At 40.2% G+C, this 21,949-nt stretch overlaps 1 protein-coding gene across 1 annotated transcript in view; it reads right to left on the reverse strand.

The window, feature by feature from the left end:
- VSNL1 (visinin like 1) overlaps window positions 1-6,700 on the reverse strand; it is a 110,261-nt gene extending 103,561 nt beyond the window's left edge. Inside the window, exon 1 of the mRNA XM_021087821.1 lies at window positions 6,333-6,700. The gene's annotated coding sequence lies outside the window, so the exon portion shown is untranslated. The remainder of the gene's footprint in view (window positions 1-6,332) is intronic.

Genomic DNA, 21,949 nt, shown 5'->3' on the forward strand with positions numbered 1-21,949 from the left:
TAGCTCAATTTCCTCACCAGAGGTTCCATTATGAGTGAGATTATTGTAATTCAGAGACGGAAGGGGTTTAAGAACTATTGATTTCTGATGAAAGGAATGATAGTGATGATAATAGCTATCGCTGATGGCACATTTTCAATAAGGAAGCGTTACATTATATTCTTTACATACATAATCTACTCTCTGTTCAAGAATCCTGTGAATCATCAATGTAAATGGAAAGTGAGGTTGAGGGGTTAAACAACTTATTCAAGTTTACGGAATAAGCTGTGGAACTGGGGATTTTTATCTAAGTGTGTCTAGCTTGAAAACTTTTGTTTGGTTTCCTCTCATAATTTCTTTTACGCCAAATGAAACCTCGGTAAGGGTGGAGTAATTTTTCCACTCACAAACTAAAAATGAGGGAAGATTTAATGGATGGTTTTCATCTCGCACTGAGGAATAAATACCTTTATAAATATTTAAAAGAAAAACTAACCCTTCTCTTTACAATTTCTTTTTTATTTTTTCATAAAATTTCCCATATGAGCAAGAAAGCAAATACCAAGCACCTTATGTATAAATTTCAGAAATACTTGAACTTGTGGAATAAATAGAATTGACAGCCTTTCATCAACTCATAATATCAAATGCTAAAGCATTCCAACAAGTAGAAGCTGGGAATTAAAATTCAGACTTGTACAGCACAATTTTGTACATTAAAAATAAAATAGTATATTAATAAGTATTTACTGATAATGCTTAATGGGCCTCCAATGGGAAATCTGACTCATAATCTAAGCTTAGCGTTTTTTTTTCAAGCTTAGGTTTTAAGAAATCAGAAATAAACACACTATTCACAGATTGATAAAGCCAAGGCAAAATGTAAAATACCAGACACTCCAGTAGCACCAGAATCTACTCTTCTAAGAAGCCTTCAACTGCAATAAACAATCTAAAGTACGAAACAACAGAAATATTAGCATGTCATTGTTTGCACTGAAAAAAAAATTCACCCAGGCTGCAAAGCACATTTAACATGTTAATAATTTGCAAAAAATCTATTTACATTCAGCTTTTCAAAAGTTCAGAGTCTTTCAGAGCCTAAGAGATAATAAACAAGATCCAAAGAAAGGAGAAAAAAATACATTTAAAGTGACAGATTTCTAGTTTCAGAAAAGTCCCCATGTGAGCAAGGATAAAGAAAAATAGTATTAATTATACAGATCTATTAATAATTGCAAGTAAATTTAACTGATTTGTTAACACTTTGACTTTTATGAGCAATACTTGATAAAAATGAAATCTTAATTAGGAGAGTCCTGTTTTCCAAAAAAAGTTTAGCAATTATGCACGAGATATATTCAGCGTGAAGGCCATTTGGTGAATAAGAGTACTCCGAGTCTTAATTGTAATTTAGAACAAAAGGATATAGATTGTTCACCTGAAATAATCCAACAAATGGTTAGAAATGCGGTGCACTGTCTCTTTTAAAAAACAAACAGTTGGTGGTTATACAGGAGGTCATTTGTATTAGAACTGCAGTGAAGGAAGGCAATGGAGAAATCCAGAGAAAACAGAAGAATCATGACAAATTACCTGACTTGCAGGCTTTAAGTTAGCTGATAAGGGTATAGAACAGCTCTTTAATGTATTCACAGGCACCTTATTATTAAAGTGTCAAACCTCTTTGAGGATTTCTTGAGTAATTTGCTATTCCATTTCTGTTTCATTCACTAAGCAGTTTCTAAAGCACCCCCAAGATCCCATTTGTGGAGTTCTCAGTGAATGAAGCTGGAAGCAACTCAAACTATTTTGATTCTCTTAAGAGCGCATAAGCTATCTTTAGAAACAAACTGTAGATGAGAAATCCAGTGTTATGGTCCCTTCACCGTTTGAATAGGTTAAAATAATTCCATAGCTCAAGAGACCTATCATCTAAATACATGGTACACATATCTACCATAGGCTAGGTTTATACACCCTCTTTGATATTCTGATACCGGTTCTTGTAAATACGTAAAAATGATTTATATTTTTACTTATTAAGAGATAAAAGGCAGTATACTCTGTAAGTGGATTAACAAGCATGCTTCAAGGTGATCAATGAAGTGCTTTTATATTTTTACTGAAAATAAATTATAGAATAATATTTAGTCTAGCTTTTCCTTGTAGTAACATAATGATATTTAAAGCAATATTAATTGTGCACATGCCTTCAGTAGGAATTATTTAATTTCTTGACATAATTAATGAGGTACATGCAACTGATTCTTTTTATAACAAATATTTAATTGAGAAATATTACAGAGTATCTATTATACAAGACACTGTCTAGATAATGTGAAAATATGAAAAAGATCATTACATCTCTGCCCTTGTGAAATATGGTTTCGCATTTTAGATATGTCTTTAAGATAAAAATGTTCCTTACTATATTTTTATATATTGAAGGGATGGATTAGGTAATTTATATGGACCCTATCCAGCTATTAATTAAGTGAGTTAACCACTCGGATAGTAGAAATAGCAATCACTTATTAATTTATCTCTGTGCCATTTGATACTTTGGAAAATTAACATATCTACTAAATGTAACTGAGATGGACGCTGTCAATTTCAACCTGAGATTAACTGAATGTGATCCTTTCTGTTAGAAGAATCTTCCTATCTTCTTAAAGGAGCATAAGAATCACTCCACAAAAAGACCCTTAGAACAACATTAAATATATTTTGCCCTAGTGAGTTAGGAAACCATGCATTTAGTATTGATATAATACCGTCATTCTATGAATTCCCCAAGGAGCTTCTCAGCAACCCAAATGGAAAACCTTATATGCTTATATGCAACCCAAATGGAAAACCTATAGCTTGTCCAGGACATTTCTTTTTATCATGCTATCCTATTACAGCATCAAATTCATGGCACAGCAAACCAAAACGGGACACTTAGCAGCTATAAGTTTGCAGATGTCTGCAGAAACTATGTGGTGTTCAGAATAGCTTGTACACATCTGTTTCAGAATGAGCTAGCAAGACCAAGTGTCATTTGACCCAAGGGTATTTGGTAGGGACAGACTCCATCTAAGATAGAGCTCATCTCAATTCAGGAAAGGTTTATCATTAGGGAGGTAGTTAAATAAAATTGTTAATTGGAGGATGTGCTGAGAAACACCACCTTGCTTCCTCAACGATTTTCAAGGGTATTGACCTCATCTTTCAAATGAGGAAGAGACTCAGACTCAGACTCTGTCTTTCTCGAGTCTCAGCTTTTTCAGGTAAGAATTCCTGGCATTTCCCCAACGGGGACATGTGTGGTGGGTTCGGTCTCTTTCTCAGTTTCTGAGAGATTATATTTTTGGAGAGGGCAGGAATGCCTGGATTATTTTTCAAAGGCCTAGAGTTTTATTGCATAGGAACTCAGGAAATTTTTCTGGAAGAAAGGGGGAAAATGAGGGAGAAATAGAGAAAGCAAATGAGTGGAAAGGAGAAAAAAAGGAAAGAGAAGGGCCAGTTAGGCTGGTATTATTGCCTGCTTTGCAGTCCCTGTCCAGCAAGACAGCGCTTTAAAGCGCTAAAGGTTTTAAAAAGCTGCACTGCTCTCCTGCACAGCGCCTGCTTCAGGTTGAATCAGTCTAGCATCTTCCTTCAGTCTTCCTGCCCAGCCTCCACCCCCGACCCCCCTTCTCTGCAGGTGGCTTCATCTGGAGGATTTCCATGAAGGCTGGAGACAGGCAACTTGGATTTGGGTTCTGCCTTCTAGGAGCCAGAAGAGAGCTGGCAGAGCCCTCTGTGTGTTTACACTGCAGCATCCTCACTCCACTTGGTCCCAGTGCCTGCAGCTGCAGCAGTTCTGGAAGAGGTGAGACAGGTAGAAAAGAGGGGAAGGCTGCCTGCAGTGTCTCAAAAGGCTGGATTCCCTGAAGGATTTGGGGGAATAGAGTAGAGAGGGGATGGTGATGGGCCTGGACAGTTTTCAAACAGGAGCTGAAGATTCTGACTCGTTTGCCAGTTCTCTTCAATAACTCGAAGGATGCCAAAGAACTTGACTGAGGTACAGAGGAGGCCAGACTAAACATCTAAGGCGGCAGGTATATCAGACATGAGGGGTGAGAGAAAGGAAATAGAGACCTCACACAAAAAAAAGAGAGGCAGAGAAGGGAAATATGATAGTGTGAAAAGGAACCCCTGGGACTTTCTCAAAAGATGTGCTGGGGTGCAGGTTTTTATTTATTTGAAGACGTCAGCAGTGTCACTAAGGATGCTAAATGTGCAGAGAGAAGGAAACATTTCCCTTCAAGATTACTTTTTAATTCTTGATTCCATAGGCTAGAAGTTAATTGACTTTTCCCTAGCTCCAGGCTCCGGGCCTCAGTTTCCTCATGTGTAAAATAAGGGTTTGGGCTAGATGCTTTCGAAGGTCTCTGCCCGATGTGACCCTCTAAAACTGTCAGCCTATGAACCAGAGTATCCGAGGGCAAACATCTGTGAGCTTTCAGACCAGGTTTCCCATTCTTTCTCTAGCACCCATTTATCAGTGTGGGGCAACACCCGCACCATTCAGGGAGCTGATTCCAACTCTCTCTGATGACAAGGAGTATGGCTCATTATGACAAATGATTGGTCCTTCTGCCCTGGAGTAAAGAAGAGACAAATGGAGAAGGCAGTCTGATTTACACTTTGGGTTTCCAAGGAGAGGATATTCTCGAATTTTCTATTTCCAATTTCATCCACTTAAATAAATGATAAAATTTCTTCCAAGAGTTCCAAACAGTTGGACTGATTAAAGGGCCAAAAAGTCCTATAGTAATCTGTCCTATCTGGGGTAAAATTTATTTCCTTTCATCCCAGAAATTGGATCTGCTTTTTCCACAGAAATCCAGCATACACTGGCCACGCTCTTCTCTCATCTGCCTGCCTCATGCCATTCTGCCAACCTGCTTCAGTGCAGCATTTTCTGGGGTTATTAAACACCCAAGCTTAATGAGAGGGTACTCACGAGTGAGGTGTTCGATGATGCCAGAGGCCGTTCCCCCCCCCTCCAACATTCACATGTAGGCAGTTTAAATGGCAGTGAGGATAAAACGTGTTTTCCCGAGAGTTTCCTTTTTAATTTGTCCCAACGTGAAAATTAAAAAATTAACATGCAACAATACAACTCTTTGGATCCTCTTGTCTTCAAGTGGGCTGTGACACACAGGCAGTGGCTACACTTGTTTTCTTTCTTTCTTTCTTTCTTTTTTTTTTTTTTTTTTTTTTTGCACCCACTAGCATTTCCATCTCATTTTAGTCTCCAAAATATGGACAGGAGGGCAACTCTAGAAAAATGGACTCCCACTCTGGCATCTCACAGGGCACTGATCCGTGCAGTGCTGAGCACTCGCATGGAGCATCCCCATTTCCTGCCCCCTCCCCCGATTCACCAGCGCCCCTGATTTCCTTCCACAGGGGGTTTGACCTTGCAAAGACCCTTCTTCCGTTTCTGGGCAAGGAACAGCCCGTTTTAACTCAAACCACGAAACGACCCCTTTCTCCTTTAAAGAAACGCTACCGAAGGTAAAATATCTGGGTAAGAGACGTTTTTCAACCCTGCATGCAAGAATGCGAATACGGGATGCAAAAGCAGGTAACTAGTTTGCGTCTGTCAGTCCCCGTTCGGCGGCTCTGAGTCTCAGACTCTGTTCAAAATAGACGACTAGACTGGGCGGTTGAACACCGTCCCTTTTTCTGCTCATTCACCATCGTGACGAAAAATCAAAACCGAAAAATGATCTAATCATCTCTAAATACTCAGAGACATGTGCTTATTCTGCGCCTACCTCGGTGTTTCTGAACACTCACATCCTCTTGGAAACCCACCCTGGTTTCCACACCATCTCATCCACTCAGTTTTACTTAACGAACACGTTCACTGCTCTTCCACGGTGAGAAAAATGGTGCACCAGCCCCACGGATGACAGGTTGGTACTTGACTGCAACCGCTCAATAGTTTTATCAGCAACCGGAAAACTTCACAATCGGTCAATTAACTACTTAAATCGGTGGAAGAAAAGCTGCTTATTTATAGACAAACTTAAAAAGCACCTCTGTTTCACCTATCTTAAAGCTAGCCTAAGATAAGCCCCCAAACACGCCGCATACAAACACTCCCCCTTCCCCCACCCCCATTATTCCAAAAGGTCCCTCTCGGACTAACTGCAGGTTCCATCACCAGCATTAACCAAAGCAGTTCTCACCGTGCCTTTAGCTGTATCTATGCAAAGCAAAGTATGTGACAATAGCCAAACCATCTCCCAGACAATTGGCTGCACTACACATGCAAAAATGCAACGAAGATTGTATTTTCCACTTACAGTTATAGCGCTGCGCACGGTCACTTAACGACAATGATAAAACTCAACAGTTCTTTAGAAATAACTATATGTGTATATATTTAATTCGGATAAACGGTTAAGCCGGCTCTGTGTGTGGTTCTCTCGCGCTCTTTTTGTCTCCGGAGCTCCAGGCTGCTTAAATCCCTCTAGGATCGCGCCTTGCAAGTCCAGCCGCCGCCGCAACGCGCTCCGGTAAATCTGCTGCAGATTGGGAATCCCATAGAAAAACCTAGGGTCCCTGGAACTGGATGCGCAGGCGCGCGAGCCTCCGCCTCTCCAGGCACCCCCTCCCCTTTCCCCTCCTCCCTCCCTCCCTCCTCCTCCTCCTCCTCCCGCTCCGCAGCACCAGCTCGGAGAGCTCTGGGGCCGGTGACCAAAAGCAGCCAGGCGTTGGCGCATGCTCAGTTCGAGGGGCTCGGAGTTGCCGCGAGTGGATTCCATGTCTCCAGATTTTAGCAGAAACTCAAAAGGAAAGTAGATAGGAAAAGGGAGCCTGGCCTCTGGGGCAACCCGCACCTGGACAGGCGGAGCAAAGTAAGTTACCCAGTCTGTTGGCGAAGGCGAGGCCAGAGGTGGAGAGCTTAGAGCCCGCTTTTCCCATGGCCCTCAGCCCTAGAGGGCCCTCGGCCCCCCTTTGTCAGCTTTAAGGTGAAGGTGATAACTTGCAGACATACCTTTCTCTGAAGGAAGCGTTTCCAGTAAGCTGTGAGGGCATCTTCCTGGCTCAAAGTGGAGAAACTCTTATGGTGGGCAGTTGGCGTGAGCCATTTCTTCCGAGGGTCTTATACTGGGAGGACTAGGAGCTGGCCTTTTAGTATCCGCTGCTCAGGAGGGTCCGAGTCCAGAATGGCGTGGAGAAATGTGTACTGAGGGGACCTGGGTTTGAAGCTTCTTGCCTTGGGTGACCTTGGGCGAATCATGCTAATTATCAACATGTGTTTAACAAGGGCCTTCTTTATGCCCTTAAGACGTTTTATTGAATATGCTTGGGGAGGGGGGCAGTGAAGGGGAAGGAATGAACCACTCTTGGAATTCCAGGGTTGAGGGCTTGGACTAAGACGTCTTATAAAGTCCTCTTCTTTTTTTTTTTTTTTTTTTTTTTTTTTTTTTTTGTTGTTGTTGTTGCTATTTCTTGGGCCTCCACGCATATGGAGTTCCAGCTAGGGTTGAATCGGAGCTGTAGCCACCAGCCTACGCCAGAGCCACAGCAACGCAGGATCCGAGCCGCGTCTGCAACCTACACCACAGCTCACGCAACGCCGGATCGTTACCCACTGAGCAGGCAGGACCGAACCGCAACCTCATGGTTCCTAGTCGGATTCGTTAACCACTGCGCCACGACGGGAACTCCCTAAAGTCCTCTTCTGTGTTTCTGAAGGACTAGGACGTTGGCCGGCCCAGCCCCGTCCTAACTGTCCTAGCCAATGCCTAGAAGACTTGGCAAGGAGTAGTGCCCAGTAAATGCCTGGTCGCTTCCCTACCAGAAAAACAAGGAGAATTCCCACATGTTCCCAACCTGCCTCAATGGTGTTGTTTGAATAACTCAACCACCTGCCTACTGACTTAAGGTACCTTTCTAAGCTTTGGTGATACCAAATGTACACCTCCAGTCGAGGTGTATCTTCAGGCGGTAATTGCACTTTCAAGGAGGGAGATTCTGGAGGCGCTAACAAGATCCAAGCAGAGAGCTTTGCAAAACGCCTTCAAACCATATCACGTCCAGGAAAACTGCAGTTAACCTTTGGGGTCTGAGGACACCAAGAATATCTCCCGTGGCAAAGGGCCTCGATTCTGATAAATCTCTGCTGCCAGGAGGGCCTACTCCTGGCTGCTAGTTGGGGGCGGGGGGGGGGCGGAGTCTCTCTTGGAAGAACCTGAGGCTACTTAAGCAAAGACCAAGAGAAACTCCGCCCACCGAGTCTCTGGCTTTGCAAGGCTAGTGCTAGGTGAGGGCCTCGGGCGGGGACCCCTCAGCCACGGCCCAGTGCTCAAAGCCCACCTGGACGGCTCTGGGCCCAGGGGAACGTGCTTCGTTGGGCCAGACCCCTCGGGCAGGTGGCGCAGGGAGGGAAAGCACTCCCGGGACTAGGCTTGCCGCGGCGCCCTCCCGGCGGGGCTCTTCCGCGCGGTGCTGGTGGCCGCGGAAACCCGGAGCGCGGATTGGCGCGGAGCAGGGCGCGCGGCCCCGGCGCGCTGCGGCAGCCGAGTAGGTCGAGGATCTGGCGGGCGCCAAGCCTGCGCTCCCCGGCCGCAGTGCGCACTGCGCAGCGGGGCTCGCCTGGCCGATTCTCTCCGTTTCTCAGGGTGCTGTGCGGGGGCAAAAGTCAGTTCTAGATAAGTCGCTTTGGTTGGCCAAGGAGACAACCTCCGAAGCTTTCAAAGTAATTTCCCGTCTTTTGTCGATTTCCCCTACTAAAGCATTTTACGCTGTGCTCTCTGGTTTCTTTCTCGAGAACAGTCTCCGCACTGCAAGCAGGGTCACGATGCCTTTTTGCGCTTCCGAGAGTTGTACCTATTTATTGTGCCCTGGAGGTCTCTTTCGTAGCAGGGTTAGGTTTGAAATAACTTACTGACAACTTGTGTTTAGGAAAAAAAAATGAACACATACTTTAAACCGTGTTCTGCTATAGGGGAGATGTGATTTAAATGCGTGCGTTTTGTGAAGCAGCTTTGTCTAATTGGGCAAGCAGCTTTTTGTTGTTGGTAACCTCTGTTTGCACCGAACCGTCCTTAAGACGATACCTTATTTTTCAGTCTCTGGTTATCGTGCAGCTTTATCTTTTTAAGCTCTATGAATTGTTGTTAAGATTTGTGTGTTGCCTTTTATATATACAGCACTAAGTCACAGTACGGAAGCCGATCCTAAAAACACCAAAGGGATGTGATCATTTAAATTACAGAAAGCGGTTTCTCTCTTTATAGGGTGGTAAAATGAACACTCTTTATAGTGTGGTAGGGACATTAAAAAATGAGGGAGCCTCGGGTTTCTTTCCTTCTTCAGTCATTTGCAGATGTCACTGGTGATCACAGAAGACCAGAGATGTGCTGCCCCGGTGTAGAGGGACTGGAATACAGCAGCACCGTGTTGAGTGAAGAATGCGGTTTATTGGCTGTAGCATTTGTCCCAGTACTTAACAGCCAATTCCCCAACCCTGGGGATCGCCAGTAGTGTCAGCTTTTACATCCTGGAGACTGGGGCGGGAGGAAGAGGGGGTGAGTCTGGGCGCAAGGAGGGGAAGGGAGAAAGGTGCTATAGGGAGAGCGTTGTTGGTTTTTGGTTTTGGTTTTTTTTCTGGAGTACCTGGTAGAATCCTCAATTGCCCAGAAACAACAGAGAAGCTATTTTCCTTCCCTCGGTTGCAAATATATTCTTTTCTGAAGTCACCTTACTTCTGCCTCATTCCTTTCCAGATTCAAACAAACAAAATAAAACCAAGACCGACTTTTCAGATATACACAACTTCATTTAATATTTCCATCCACTTTTCCCGTGGTACGGACAAGTTGAGAATGGCAGAGTAAAAGTGCAAAATGCCAGTAGTGTAACACGTCTAAGCTTGTGGCCCTGTGAGCTCATGGTAATATTATTTATTAGACATGCTGTGTATAAAGTATGTGAGCCAAGAAGGGTGGAACTTAAGGCATGGAGGCATTTAGGAAATTGGAAGAAAAATTAAGTGTTTGAAAGACAACATTAGAAAATGAAAAGAGACAGGAATTGGAAAAATGGATTTATACTCATTTAAATTCATAAAGAATAATGATAGTAATTTTCTTGTATGGGAAAGTGCCTTTATTTCAAAAAGCTAAGGGTATTAATCCTTACAGAGGAGAAATGTTATGTAAGATAATTATGTTTATCCTGATTTTTTAAGTCCTATTTTAAAAAATATGTGGATAGACCAACAAAAGAAAGTAACTTCTCTAAAAGACAAACAGAAAGTTCTCACCTAGAATAAAATCTTATAGCAGTTTTTATGACACATAAAGCATTTTGCTGTATTTGTTTGTACTCCTTCTATATGTTCTTTTTCTAAAATAAATGGAAAACTGCAAGATCCTGAAGGAGTGACCCCCCATGCAATTAGAGGGAGAGTTCCATGCCTCTCTCTACAGAAGAGGGATTAAAAGACCTAGTTTTATTGGATTCATTTGATCATTTCATCCAGCCCACTCCTGATTTATCTCTGGAATCCATGACTGAATCTAAATTCAGTTTGAAAAATCATTCTTTGCCATGTCACCAATTTCCCTTAAAATTTGAACAAACTGTAATAAAAGTTAAGTCCCTGCCAAATAAATTGTCAAAGTTCTGAGTTTCCAGAAGCTTCTTGGAATCCCAGAAATAGTCACACTGAGTGCAAGTGGTCTACAGCCTTAAGAATAGAAAATGCTTAATTCCAGAGTTCCCTTGTGGCTCAGTAGGTTAAGGACCTGGTGGTGTCACTGCTGAGGCTCAGGATACTACTGTGGTGCAGGTTCCATCCCTGGCCTAGGAACTTCTGCATGCCTTGGGTGCAGCCAAAAAGGAAAAAAAAAAAAAAAAAAAAAAAAACCAACCTTAATTCTTTTCTGTCTTCTGCATTTGGGGCTAACCTATATTTATGCTCTTAAATTGGAAATTTTCACCACTGTTGTTAGTGACAACACAAAAGAAGTGATGATAGAACTGGACTATTCATGACCCCTATTCTTTTTCTTCAATGACCTTTTAGGTAGTCTGTTTGCTAGGCTGTACTCTTGTTTTAGTTGGATGATTAGCCACTGCAAATGTAACCACAGACTCATATTCTGGAACTTCTGTACTTTGAAGACCATCATATCCTGAAGGGTCTTCAAAGGCCCATTTGCCTGAAGCAGGTCTTATGACACCCCCCCTCCCTGGCAGTCTCTATTTTCCTTGTTATAGTTCCTTTGAATTTTTACTCAAACTCAACAGAGAATCTTAGCATAAAATTTAAGGGAGCAATAAAAACAATGAACTGTACACTCTCTCTGAGATACCAACAAAAACAAACCCATCCTTTACCAAGGGATTTTCACAGTGGGGTTTACATTTTTGTCTATTGCCTGAAGGAGGAAAGAAACAGTTGGCTCCCTCAGTTCTTAGTATTCTTATCATATTTCTCCTTTCAAGTTCATGTTACATTCTTAAGGAGGCTCAAGAAGAAAAAGAGTAACCATTGATGATCTTTGATTTTTTTTTTTTTTTTCAGAATGTAACTTTAGTATCTGTACCATAGTCTTTAGGAGGGTGGATGGTACTGATGTGTTTTTTGTTTTTGTTTTTTGGGGTTTTGTTTTTGTTTTTGTTTTTTAAAAAGAAAATGTTTGAGTGTTTAGTAGTGGATGCAGGTTGAATGTCTTTTGTTCTTATTCATTTATCACACACCTATTAAGCACCTACTCTGTGTCAGGCAGTGTACTGAACACTTTATATGCAATATTGTATTTAATAATAACTCTATTTACATGTGAGATAGGTACTATTATAACCCATTTTGCAGAGGAGGAGGAAACCGAGGCAACATAGGTATTAGTAACATCTCCAGATGCCTTCTTCAGTTGGTCTTAATTCCTCCTTCGTCTTCACTCTATTCCAATTAACATTATGGTTTTCCCTCTATAATTTAAATCCACCTAATCTACCTATACATGATAAATATAAATACTAAGATCATCTTATTTCTCTTCAATAGTCTCCCATCTCCTCCTGAGAAAACTTCAAACCCTAAGTTGTGTGTTCAGAATCTTCCACCATGTGGCAAACTGCTACTTGGCTGCCTAACCACAGAGCATCTATTTTTGGCGGATGAGAGAGGAGGGCAGGAAGGAAACAGGCTCAGATAAAAGTCTACCTTTCCCACCATTCCTGCCTTTTCATCTACCTAAAGAACAGAAACAGAAGTCTCCCTCTTTTTTTTTTTTTTTTTTTCCTGTTCTTCCTATATTTCTCCTTTATTATCCTAAAGAGGGAGGGTTCTAGAAGAGAAAAAATGCTCGATCGTGATCTTAAATCCAGACATTACTCTCCAGGTCCTCATTTAGGGCTGCTTATAGAACATCTGCATGTGAATTTCTTAGATACTTTAGATGTAACATCTACAAAATACTTATCTCCTCTTCCCCTCCACCTCTGCCAATCTCCCTGTGCTCCCTAGCACTTTGAAGGGGCCTCCTATGAACCCAGTCCTCTAAACCAGAACCTTAGGTATCACATTCAGCTCCTCCATCTCTCTCATTGCTCATCAAACCATTACTTAAATCCTATAAATTCCATTTTCTGAACGTCTCTCAAACTCGTCTCTCACTGCCACTGCATTAGTTCGGCCTTTCATCATCTCACTCCTGGTAACTTGTTATTTTTCATTTTTGTAACTATTGAAAAAAACTTAAACAAAATCATATCACTCCCTTGAATAAAACCATCAAGTGGTTTCTTATTTTATACAGTAAAAATAAAAATGTCTTAGCACAGTATACAAGACCCTTTATTCTATAGCTCTTGTATACCCCTCTAGCCTCATCTCCTGCTGCATCTTTTGAGTCTTTTGGGCACCATCCGACTATGGAGCTGTACTTCTCTGTACTTTTAGATTTGCTCCTTCTCTCTTTTTGGGAAGCTCTTCTTCCCTTTGCCTGGAAGGTCTCTATTAATCCATCAAGCTCAGATAAAATATTATCTCCTGACAGAAGAATCTTTCACTTCCTAGCACGTAGTGTTCAGTGTTGCTCTGAAGATTAACTGAGACAGCATATATGAGCATACCAACCGTGAAGCTCTATTTAAACATATGATACACTGTAATAGCAATTCATCTGTTAATTCCTAATACAGGTGGTGGTTGAAACATGAGACTAGATATAATGGCCAAGGGACAAGTAGAGAGAGAAAGGACGAGAATGGTAAATCCTTGAGGAATCATCTAAGTTTAGAAAAAAAGGAATTTGGGAGAGTGTATTGTGCAAACCCCAGGAAAGTAATAACTGTTTTATTCATTTTGGTACTTTGAAGCAGCACTTAGGATATTATCTTTAAAAAAGGTGTGGTGGAACTAAAATAATAATCGTCAAGTGTTTTATGTGTATCTAACCCAGCTAAAAAGGAATGTGACCCACAGTGCAAATAAAATAATAATAGGTTTCCAATATATGCATGTTGGTTGAATTGCTTTAGAAAATATTAATATTTAATTAAATTGATAATTATTCATTTATCTATATGTAAATCCATATTTGAGTCTCTCTGCCTACTTATCTATGCATCTATCCAGGCATCTATCTATCTATCTAATTTTTTGTTTTCGTATTTGGGATCTGTAGTAGATAGCTTTGGGGGAATATGCCTGGCTGACAAATAAACAGCTCTCTGGTCTCTCGTATAGTCAAAAGAAATAGGTCTCTGGCTTGGTTGGATATTAGAACCTAGTATCCAACCTGTTGCTTGGTTGAACATTAGAACCTAGTGAGGCCAACTGGGTTTTTTTCTCCCAGAAATTTGAAGTTGACATGGAGAGTGTTGTGTCCATTTTTCCATGCTCCAGAAAATTTAATGTGTAAACTTTTCCCGTCATGTTTAGCTTTGACCATTTTCACTGTATTCTATGGAGGGTCAAAACTTTGTTTTCCTTGACACTGATTTGTTTTTCTGTAGTGTTGATTCTGTTATTTTATGTCCAGGGCAGATTTTGATTCTATTAATACATTTTATATGTTTTATTTTTCAGCTTTAGTGTTTCTGCTTTATCTCACTTTATTATGTCCCTGCTTTAGTTCCAGAGGCCGCTTCTTTTATCTTTTCCGAAGATGCAAAATAGCTGCCTTCTAAGATTTTCTTCCGTTTCTTATTTTTTAGAAATAAATGTTTCCTATGAGTTTCTAGAGCAATGCCTTCTTTCCTGGATTTGCACATTTTCTATGCATAGGTACAATATTGTTTTGTTGTTTTTCCCTACTTGGAGAGCACTATTTGGTTCAAAATTTTCCAACAGAGTTGAGTTTGTATTTCCTTTAGATTCTTTCGCTGTTCACTTGGGCACTGGTAATTTCTCTTAGACCTAGCTTTAAAGGACACATAGATATGCCTAGCCATTAGTTCAGTCTACTTTCTTGTAGAAAGACAACATATAATTCCAGGGAGTTCCCATCGTGGTGCAGTGGAAACGAATCAGACTAGGAATCAAGAGGTTGCGAGTTCGATCCCTGGCCTCACAAGTGGGTTAAGAATCTGGCGTTGCCGTGAGCTGTGGTGTAGGTCGCAGATGGGGCTTGGATCCTATGTTGCTGTGACTCTGGCATAGGCCAGCGGCTACAGCTCCCATTGGACCCCAGCCTGGGAACCTCCATATGCCAAGGGTGTGGCCCTAAAATATATATATATATATGTGTGTGTGTGTGTATATATAATGTGTGTATATGTGTGTGTGTGTGTGTGTGTGTGTGTATAATTCCAATTTCTTTATTTTTAGTTAAGTTTTTATAACTGGTACATCATATCTAACATGATGAGCTCTGAATCCATAGGACATACATGTCATAATTTTGTTTTTGTTTTTTGGGTATTTTTTGCTTTGAGGGCTGCATCTATGGCATATGGAAGTTCCCAGGCTAGGGCTCAATTGCAGATGCAGCTTCCAGCCTACACCACAGCCACAGCAATGCAGGATCCCAGTTGCAACTGCTTCTACACCACAGCTCATGGCACTGCGAGATCCCTGACGCACTGAGTGAGGCCAGGGATCAAACCCACATCCTCATGCATACTAGTCGGGTTCATTTCCACTGTGCCACAGTGGGAACTCCCATAATTTTGAAATTATTTAAATTTGATTAATCATTTAGAGGATAGTAATGATTGTAATTTGGAAATCCTTTTTAATGATCCATAAAATGTTGAAAAAAATATATATAAAATCTATAAGCAAAAAAAAGTTCAGTTAACTCAGAACAGGAAAAAAAAAAATGTTTCCTAATTACCCCCTATTACCATTTAGGTAAGAAGAAGTACTGGATTAAATAGTATCCCCTCAAAATTCATGTCCATCCAGAAACTTAGACTGTGACCTTATCTGGAAGTAGGTTCTTTGCAGGTTAAGATGTGTTCATAATGGATTAGAGTAGGCCCTAAATCCAAAATAACTGGTGTCCTTTTAAGATCAAAGACTCAGAGACCAAGAGAGACACACAGGGGAATGTCAGGTGACTATGGAGGCTGTTGGGCTGGACCCTCACAAGCCTACAAGGCCCCATGCTTGCCCAGCTTCAAGGCAGAAGAAAGAGGCCAGAGGCAGCATCAGAGATATGAATGGCTTAATGGATGAGGGAATTTACATGTCTGAAGGCCCCCCCCCCACCAATGTGACGCAGATGGCGGTGGTCAGGGCGAGGTAGCAGTCTTCACTTGGAGGGGGTTGGGGGAAAAAGTGTTGGCTCATTAGTTACCAGGGAAACCAGTGAGGATTATGCCCCTTACCACCTCTTTGATAAGCTATCATTAGCTGGGGCCTGGGGCAAGTAAGTGGGAAGGTCGTTCCTGTGCTTAGGGTGTAGGTAAAGCGGGGATGTGCAGAGAGCAAGAGAACAGCCATTTGGAGCAGCCTGACCACAAAGAGTCAGAGATTGGGGTTACGCACAAACCAAAAGAATGGCAGGGATTTCCAGCAACCACCAGAAGCTAGAAGAGGGGCTTGGAGCAGATTCTTCCTCAGAGCCCCAGAAAGAACCAACCCTAGTGACCACCTTGACTTCAGACCTCTGGCCTGCAGAACTGTGTGAAAGAATACATTTTTGGTGTTGTAAGCCACCCATTCTGTGGTACCTTGTTACTGCAGCCCTAGGAAATTAATAGATAGGATAACTGCATTTAATTATAGCATTCAAAAGACAGATTTACAATAAAGAATATTCTGGCATGGAGATAATAGATAAAATTTTCTTTTCTACAAATAGTCATCTCTCATCTTTTTTTTTTTTTCTGTGAAAATCACTTGATTTTAAATTAAGAGACATTGATTCAAAAACCAACTTTGCTACTCAATTAGATGTGGTCTTGGGAAAATCTAAGTTCTCTTCAGGACTTGATTTCCTCATTTATAAATTGAGGAAGACTAAAACTCTACCTAAAAGTATAGCACTATGGCTCAAAAATTTGAAATATTGAGCATCCACAAAATTCCAGATAGTAAATTAATAGAGATAATTTGGGAATGGCTCAGAGGAAAACGAACCTGACTAGCATCCATGAGGACACAGGTACGATCCCTGGCCTCTCTCAGTGGGTTAAGGATCCAGCATTGAGTGAGCTGTGGTGTGGGTTGCAGGTGCAGCTTGGATCCTGCATCGCTGTGGTATAGCCCTGTGGCTAGAGCTCCGACTGGACCCCTAGCCTGGGATCCTCCATATGCTCTGGGTGCGGCCCTCAAAAGACCAAAAAAAAAAAAAAAAAAAAAAGTAGTGCTAATTTGCATCCAAGATAATATTGAATCAATTTCTTGCAATTGAAAACCAAATTAAATTCATGGTTTTGAGTTCATTTAAAATAATTTCCTTAGAGACCTTTCATATTGTTGTTGATGAAAATCAGATTAGGGACAGTGATCACAGCACCACTGCTAGACCTAATGCAAGTTGGTTTAAGATTTCTCAGGCTCATTTGTAGATGTTCTAATGAAATTGTGTATTAGCACTATAGTGTTAAACAACATTTTGAAATTAGACTTACACAGCACTTTGCCAATATAATGGTTTTTAAAATTAGACTTTACTTTTAAAGCAATGTTAAGGTCACAACACATATAATGTTTTTGGAAACATTCATCAACCATAGATAGACCTTATTGGTTCCAATTGTGCAGATTGTAATACAGTATTAAAAGTTCAAAAAAAAAAAAAGTTCAAGCATGTTGTTTTTGGATTGGTTCAAAAATAAGACCAAATAACAGATTAATTGTATTGCTTCCTTAATATAGACCCTTGACATTCCTTAGGGATGTTCCTAAGACTTCTCAACTCCCCACTGTATTAATATCACTCTAAGATCAAATTGTTTTGTTGACAAAGTAAGCCATATTGCCTACTTATGGGATATGGACACAATAAATTAAATGTGCACAGCAAAACTGCACTGAGGTGTAGATACTGAGTGACATTTGACCAGATTTACTATTACTTAGTTATCACTTATAAGCACCAGTTTCATAGTTGCATAAGATTTACATCTGGGCTTTAACAAATGACATATTACTGTCATTATAACCTTCAGGGTCATTCACAAATAGATACAGCCAAAGATTAAATCAAAAGCCACATTCTATTAAAATCCTGCTATCTGGAAACATTAAAATGTTCATACATTATTGTACTACTTGAAAAATAAGTGATTGAAACTTGAGATCGTGGCCATTTAGAAAGCAATTTGAATCCAATGGATGGATGAAGGTCAGTTTTGAAAAAGCTAAAATTTACTCTTTGGTTTTTATGAATTCAACATGCATTTTTTAAAATAGGGCTTTCTAAATACTTCCAAATAGATTGAAACTCTTTCTCCTTAGGAGCTAATAACTCTATTAATCTAAAAGAATGGACATTAATGATATTACTTATGCTTATACTCTTTCTGTCCTAAAAGCTGTGTGAATAATCTGCCACTTAGTTTAGGAGGAAAGAATGCAGTAACCCAGCTCTATTTATGTTCATCTGAGGAGTATGCATTTCTTTGGTAGCTGTTAAAATACCTTCTGGGGTCACCTTAAAACTAATTAGGAAAGCCCTATTCAGGAACATTAAGGCATTTAAGACACACTGTTCTGCTGCTGTCAGGTGAGTATGCTTTCTCTATTTTTTTTTTTTTTTAATCTTTTTAGGACTGCATCTGAGGCATATGGAGGTCCCAGGCTAGGGGTCGAATTGGAGTTGTAGCTGCTAGCCTATGCCACAGCCATAGCAACTCGGGACCTGACCTACACCACAGCTCTCAGCAGCCCTGGATCCTCCTTAACCCACTGAGCGAAGCCAGGGATCGAACCTGCGTCCTCATGGATGCTAGTCAGATTTGTTTCCACTGAGCCATGATGGGAACTCCAGGTTAGTATGCTTTCTACTTTGAATATTTCTTTCCTGCTCCTCCCATAGCGAGGATCATACTGTTCTTGGTGGTGCATTTTATTCAAAAATAGTATAAATGAGTGGAAAAATGATGAAATGAATCTCTTCGGATTTATGACAAAATCTTTTTCCTTCAGAGAAAAGAAAATTTTACTTTTTGGTAGTTTTGGTGATGCTCTTCTTCTGTGGAGCTGAGGCAACTAACAGGCTGTGGTAGTAATTTTTGACCAGATCCTAGATTTGAAATTAGAGTAGAATACAGTTGGCCCTTGGAATCCACGAGGGATTGGTTCCAAGACCCCATGGATATTAAAATCCATAGATGCTCAAGTCCCTTATATTAAAATGGTGTAGTATTTCCATATAACCTATGCTTATCCACCCATATACATTAAATCATCTCTAAATAACTTATAGTACCGAATACAATGTAAATTCTATGTAAATAGTTGCCTGTTTTGCTTTTGGTAACTTTCTGGAATTTTCCCCTCAATATTTTTGATCTTCAGTTGGTTGAAGCTGTGGACATGGAACCCCTAGATACTAACGGCCCACTGTAGAATCTTTTAAACGAGCCTGAACAGCAGAAGATCTTCTCAAACAAAGATCTTCTGACTCATCAATTTGTACCACCAAGTGAAGAATTTTGAAATGAATTGACAGATTTCCACCAAAGAGTCAGATTAAGGGCATTGCTGAATTTTGGATGGCTGTAAGATTTCCTATTTATTCTTCAAAGTCTTGTTCAAATACCATGAAGACTTCCCTGATTATCTCTTTCAGAATGATACTTCCTTCTTATCAATTCCTCTAGACTTAAGATGAATGGAAAAATCAATGAAATATCACCAAGACATATGGTTTTCCTTTTAGATTTTAATATCCAACTATATTTTAAAACTACTTAGTGCAGAAGCTATGTCCTACATTTCTACTTTGTATCATTCAAAATGCCAAGTTCTTGGTTCATAGGAGAGCTTGGCGATTATTTGATGGATTAATTTCCTCTTTCTCTTTCTGCTCATTTTTAGTGTGTTGTTTTTCTATGATTTTACTGTCTATAAGAATTAAAATTCAGATTGGAATTCTGATAATTGGAAGAATTATTTTTATAACTTAGTAATGATTATGTTTCATAATTGGTATGGTAGGTGGGATACATAATTTTCTGTTTACAGAATCTCAGACAATGAAAGTTGTCCTTGTACTGATCTTAAGGAGAAAATTTGACATCTCCTAGAAGGTGATTTTATTTCTGATTATTCAATATAGATTTGAATATATTCAAATATATTCCAGATATAGTGGAATATATTATAAAAGAATTTACTCAAGAAGTGACTTAGTGTTTGGCTTAATTTCCTTGAACATCATATAATTAGATTTATGAAAGAAAGAAGACATTAGATTTAACAAAAGGAGTTCCTAGGGTTATTTGACTGGCAATAATTTTGCAATTGGCATTAGACATTGGAACCAAAACATCTTTTGGCAACCAATGTAATCATTTGCAATCCAAGAAAATGTTTATATTCTTCCTTATGTAGTTGTCCTCTTCCTCCCCTTCCTCCTCCTCTTCCTCCTCCCCCTCTTCTTCTTCTTCATTGCTGCTGACACATGAAGATTGCACTAGACTTTATTTTTTTTCTCTAACTGTTCCTTGACCTGATCATAGATTTTTAAGGCTTTTGTAAAAGCTTAAATGGTTTTTCCTTTTATATTTTCTAAGGGAAATGTCATATATTTTAACATTTTGTGAGTGATTATCTATATGTAGGTAACACTTGTTGATCTAAAACAAATAGACTGCCAATTATTTCTCCAGCAAAGATGGGCTTATTGAGTACCTGCAGAGCATTGTCATCGAGGTCTGCAACCATGGCAAGCCGCAAGCAAGTGCCTGCACAGGCAAGGGAAGAAGAACTCTTATAGAGGAGGAAAGCTTGGAGGGCTACAGTATACAGAGGCCATAGCTTTTCATTAGCTGAGCTGTTACCATGAAAGGAGAGGGGGCATTTTCTTCCTCTTAGGCTCTGCTGTTGTCATATGGAATGAGAGTTTCTCCCTATGGTCTCCTGACTCTATTTAATATAGTTTTCTGTTTATTAATTTTTCACATTTTCCCCTTTTAATTAAGATTTTTCTCTAAAAGCATTATGATCAAAAGTCACGATTTCCAATTTAAGTGGCTTTTTGTCCCTCAATATCAGGAAGGGCCTTTTGTGAGTGTACTGTCTCATATTAGAGGGAAAGTGCACAGATGGGAAACATATTGAAGTGGTATTTATGTAACAAGAAGGGGCAGGAGGGAGACTCTCTCAGGCACTCTTTATCTAAAGTCCATATGTTATCAAAATCATAGGCATTGGAGATCATCTGAAGCATTATGTTATCATCAGAGTTTCAGTGACAAACTTCTAACAGGCATGGTTTGGATATTTGGGGAAAGCTGGATCATCAGATGTGTCTGCTTTAATTCTGGAAAATCATTACTTTCAGGTTACCAGATAAGGGGCAGATTAGCCAGATTTCATCACTTTCTTTAGGGTGTCATGTGAAACCAGGAACCTATTCCTTGGGATTTGGTGGCACAAGACATGGTTAGCCATACCTGACAGGAACCTTCTCAACAAGGTGGATGAAATTCTTCTGCAGGGGTCTTTTCCAATAGATGAAGTTTCCGTGGGTCACAATATTATTTGTGGGTCAAAAGAAGCAGGAACCAATTGCACTGGTCATCCTGTGACTGTCTCAAAACATGAGAGTTTATGAGTTCCAAAGGGGTGGGCCTGAGATTTAGAAGGACCAGTGACAATGCTTTTGGTTAAGGTAGTTGGACAGCCTGTATGAATTTTGCCAATTGAGTCTTAATAATAATGCTGCTAGTGCATTCCACTAGGAGAATTTAGTGTGTGAAGTGCAGTAAAATATTGTAAAAACCAGCCAAACAGTGCAGACTTGTCCAAGTAACTGACCCAGACAATGGGTTCCTGAATTATTATGAAATTCAAGAGAAGTTCCTCAAGTAGGAAAAAATTTTTTTTCCAAAAGAACTTTAGCCCCAGAAAAGGCAGTAGCCTGTCTGTAAGGGAAGGCTTCAGTCCAGGGTGAAAACATACAAACTGTGATTAAAATATATTTATATTCATGTCATGGAGGAATTTGTATGAAATCCATTTGCCAGACCTCTAATGATCTGTTAGGCAGTTTAAAATTTCCAGAAATTTTTCTAATTACAACCAGAACACCAGCCCACTAGATTACTATATGATCAGGCTTAGGCAATTGCTAGTGATGACAAATTGAAATTGTAATGCAGTAATCATAGTTCAGGCATGCAAGAATGAATTTGGGCAGCCACTGAGCACCTGGTCTCAGGCATTTCCTGAGAACCTGAACTTTCTGTGAACTATACCTAACCCAAGGTTTTTAAAAACATCTGCTGGTTGCAACATTGTGTCTCAAGGTTGTTCTCACTTCTAACCATGCAAACA

Source organism: Sus scrofa, chromosome 3 (genome assembly GCF_000003025.6).
Source record: "Sus scrofa isolate TJ Tabasco breed Duroc chromosome 3, Sscrofa11.1, whole genome shotgun sequence".
Classification (NCBI taxonomy): domain Eukaryota; kingdom Metazoa; phylum Chordata; class Mammalia; order Artiodactyla; family Suidae; genus Sus; species Sus scrofa.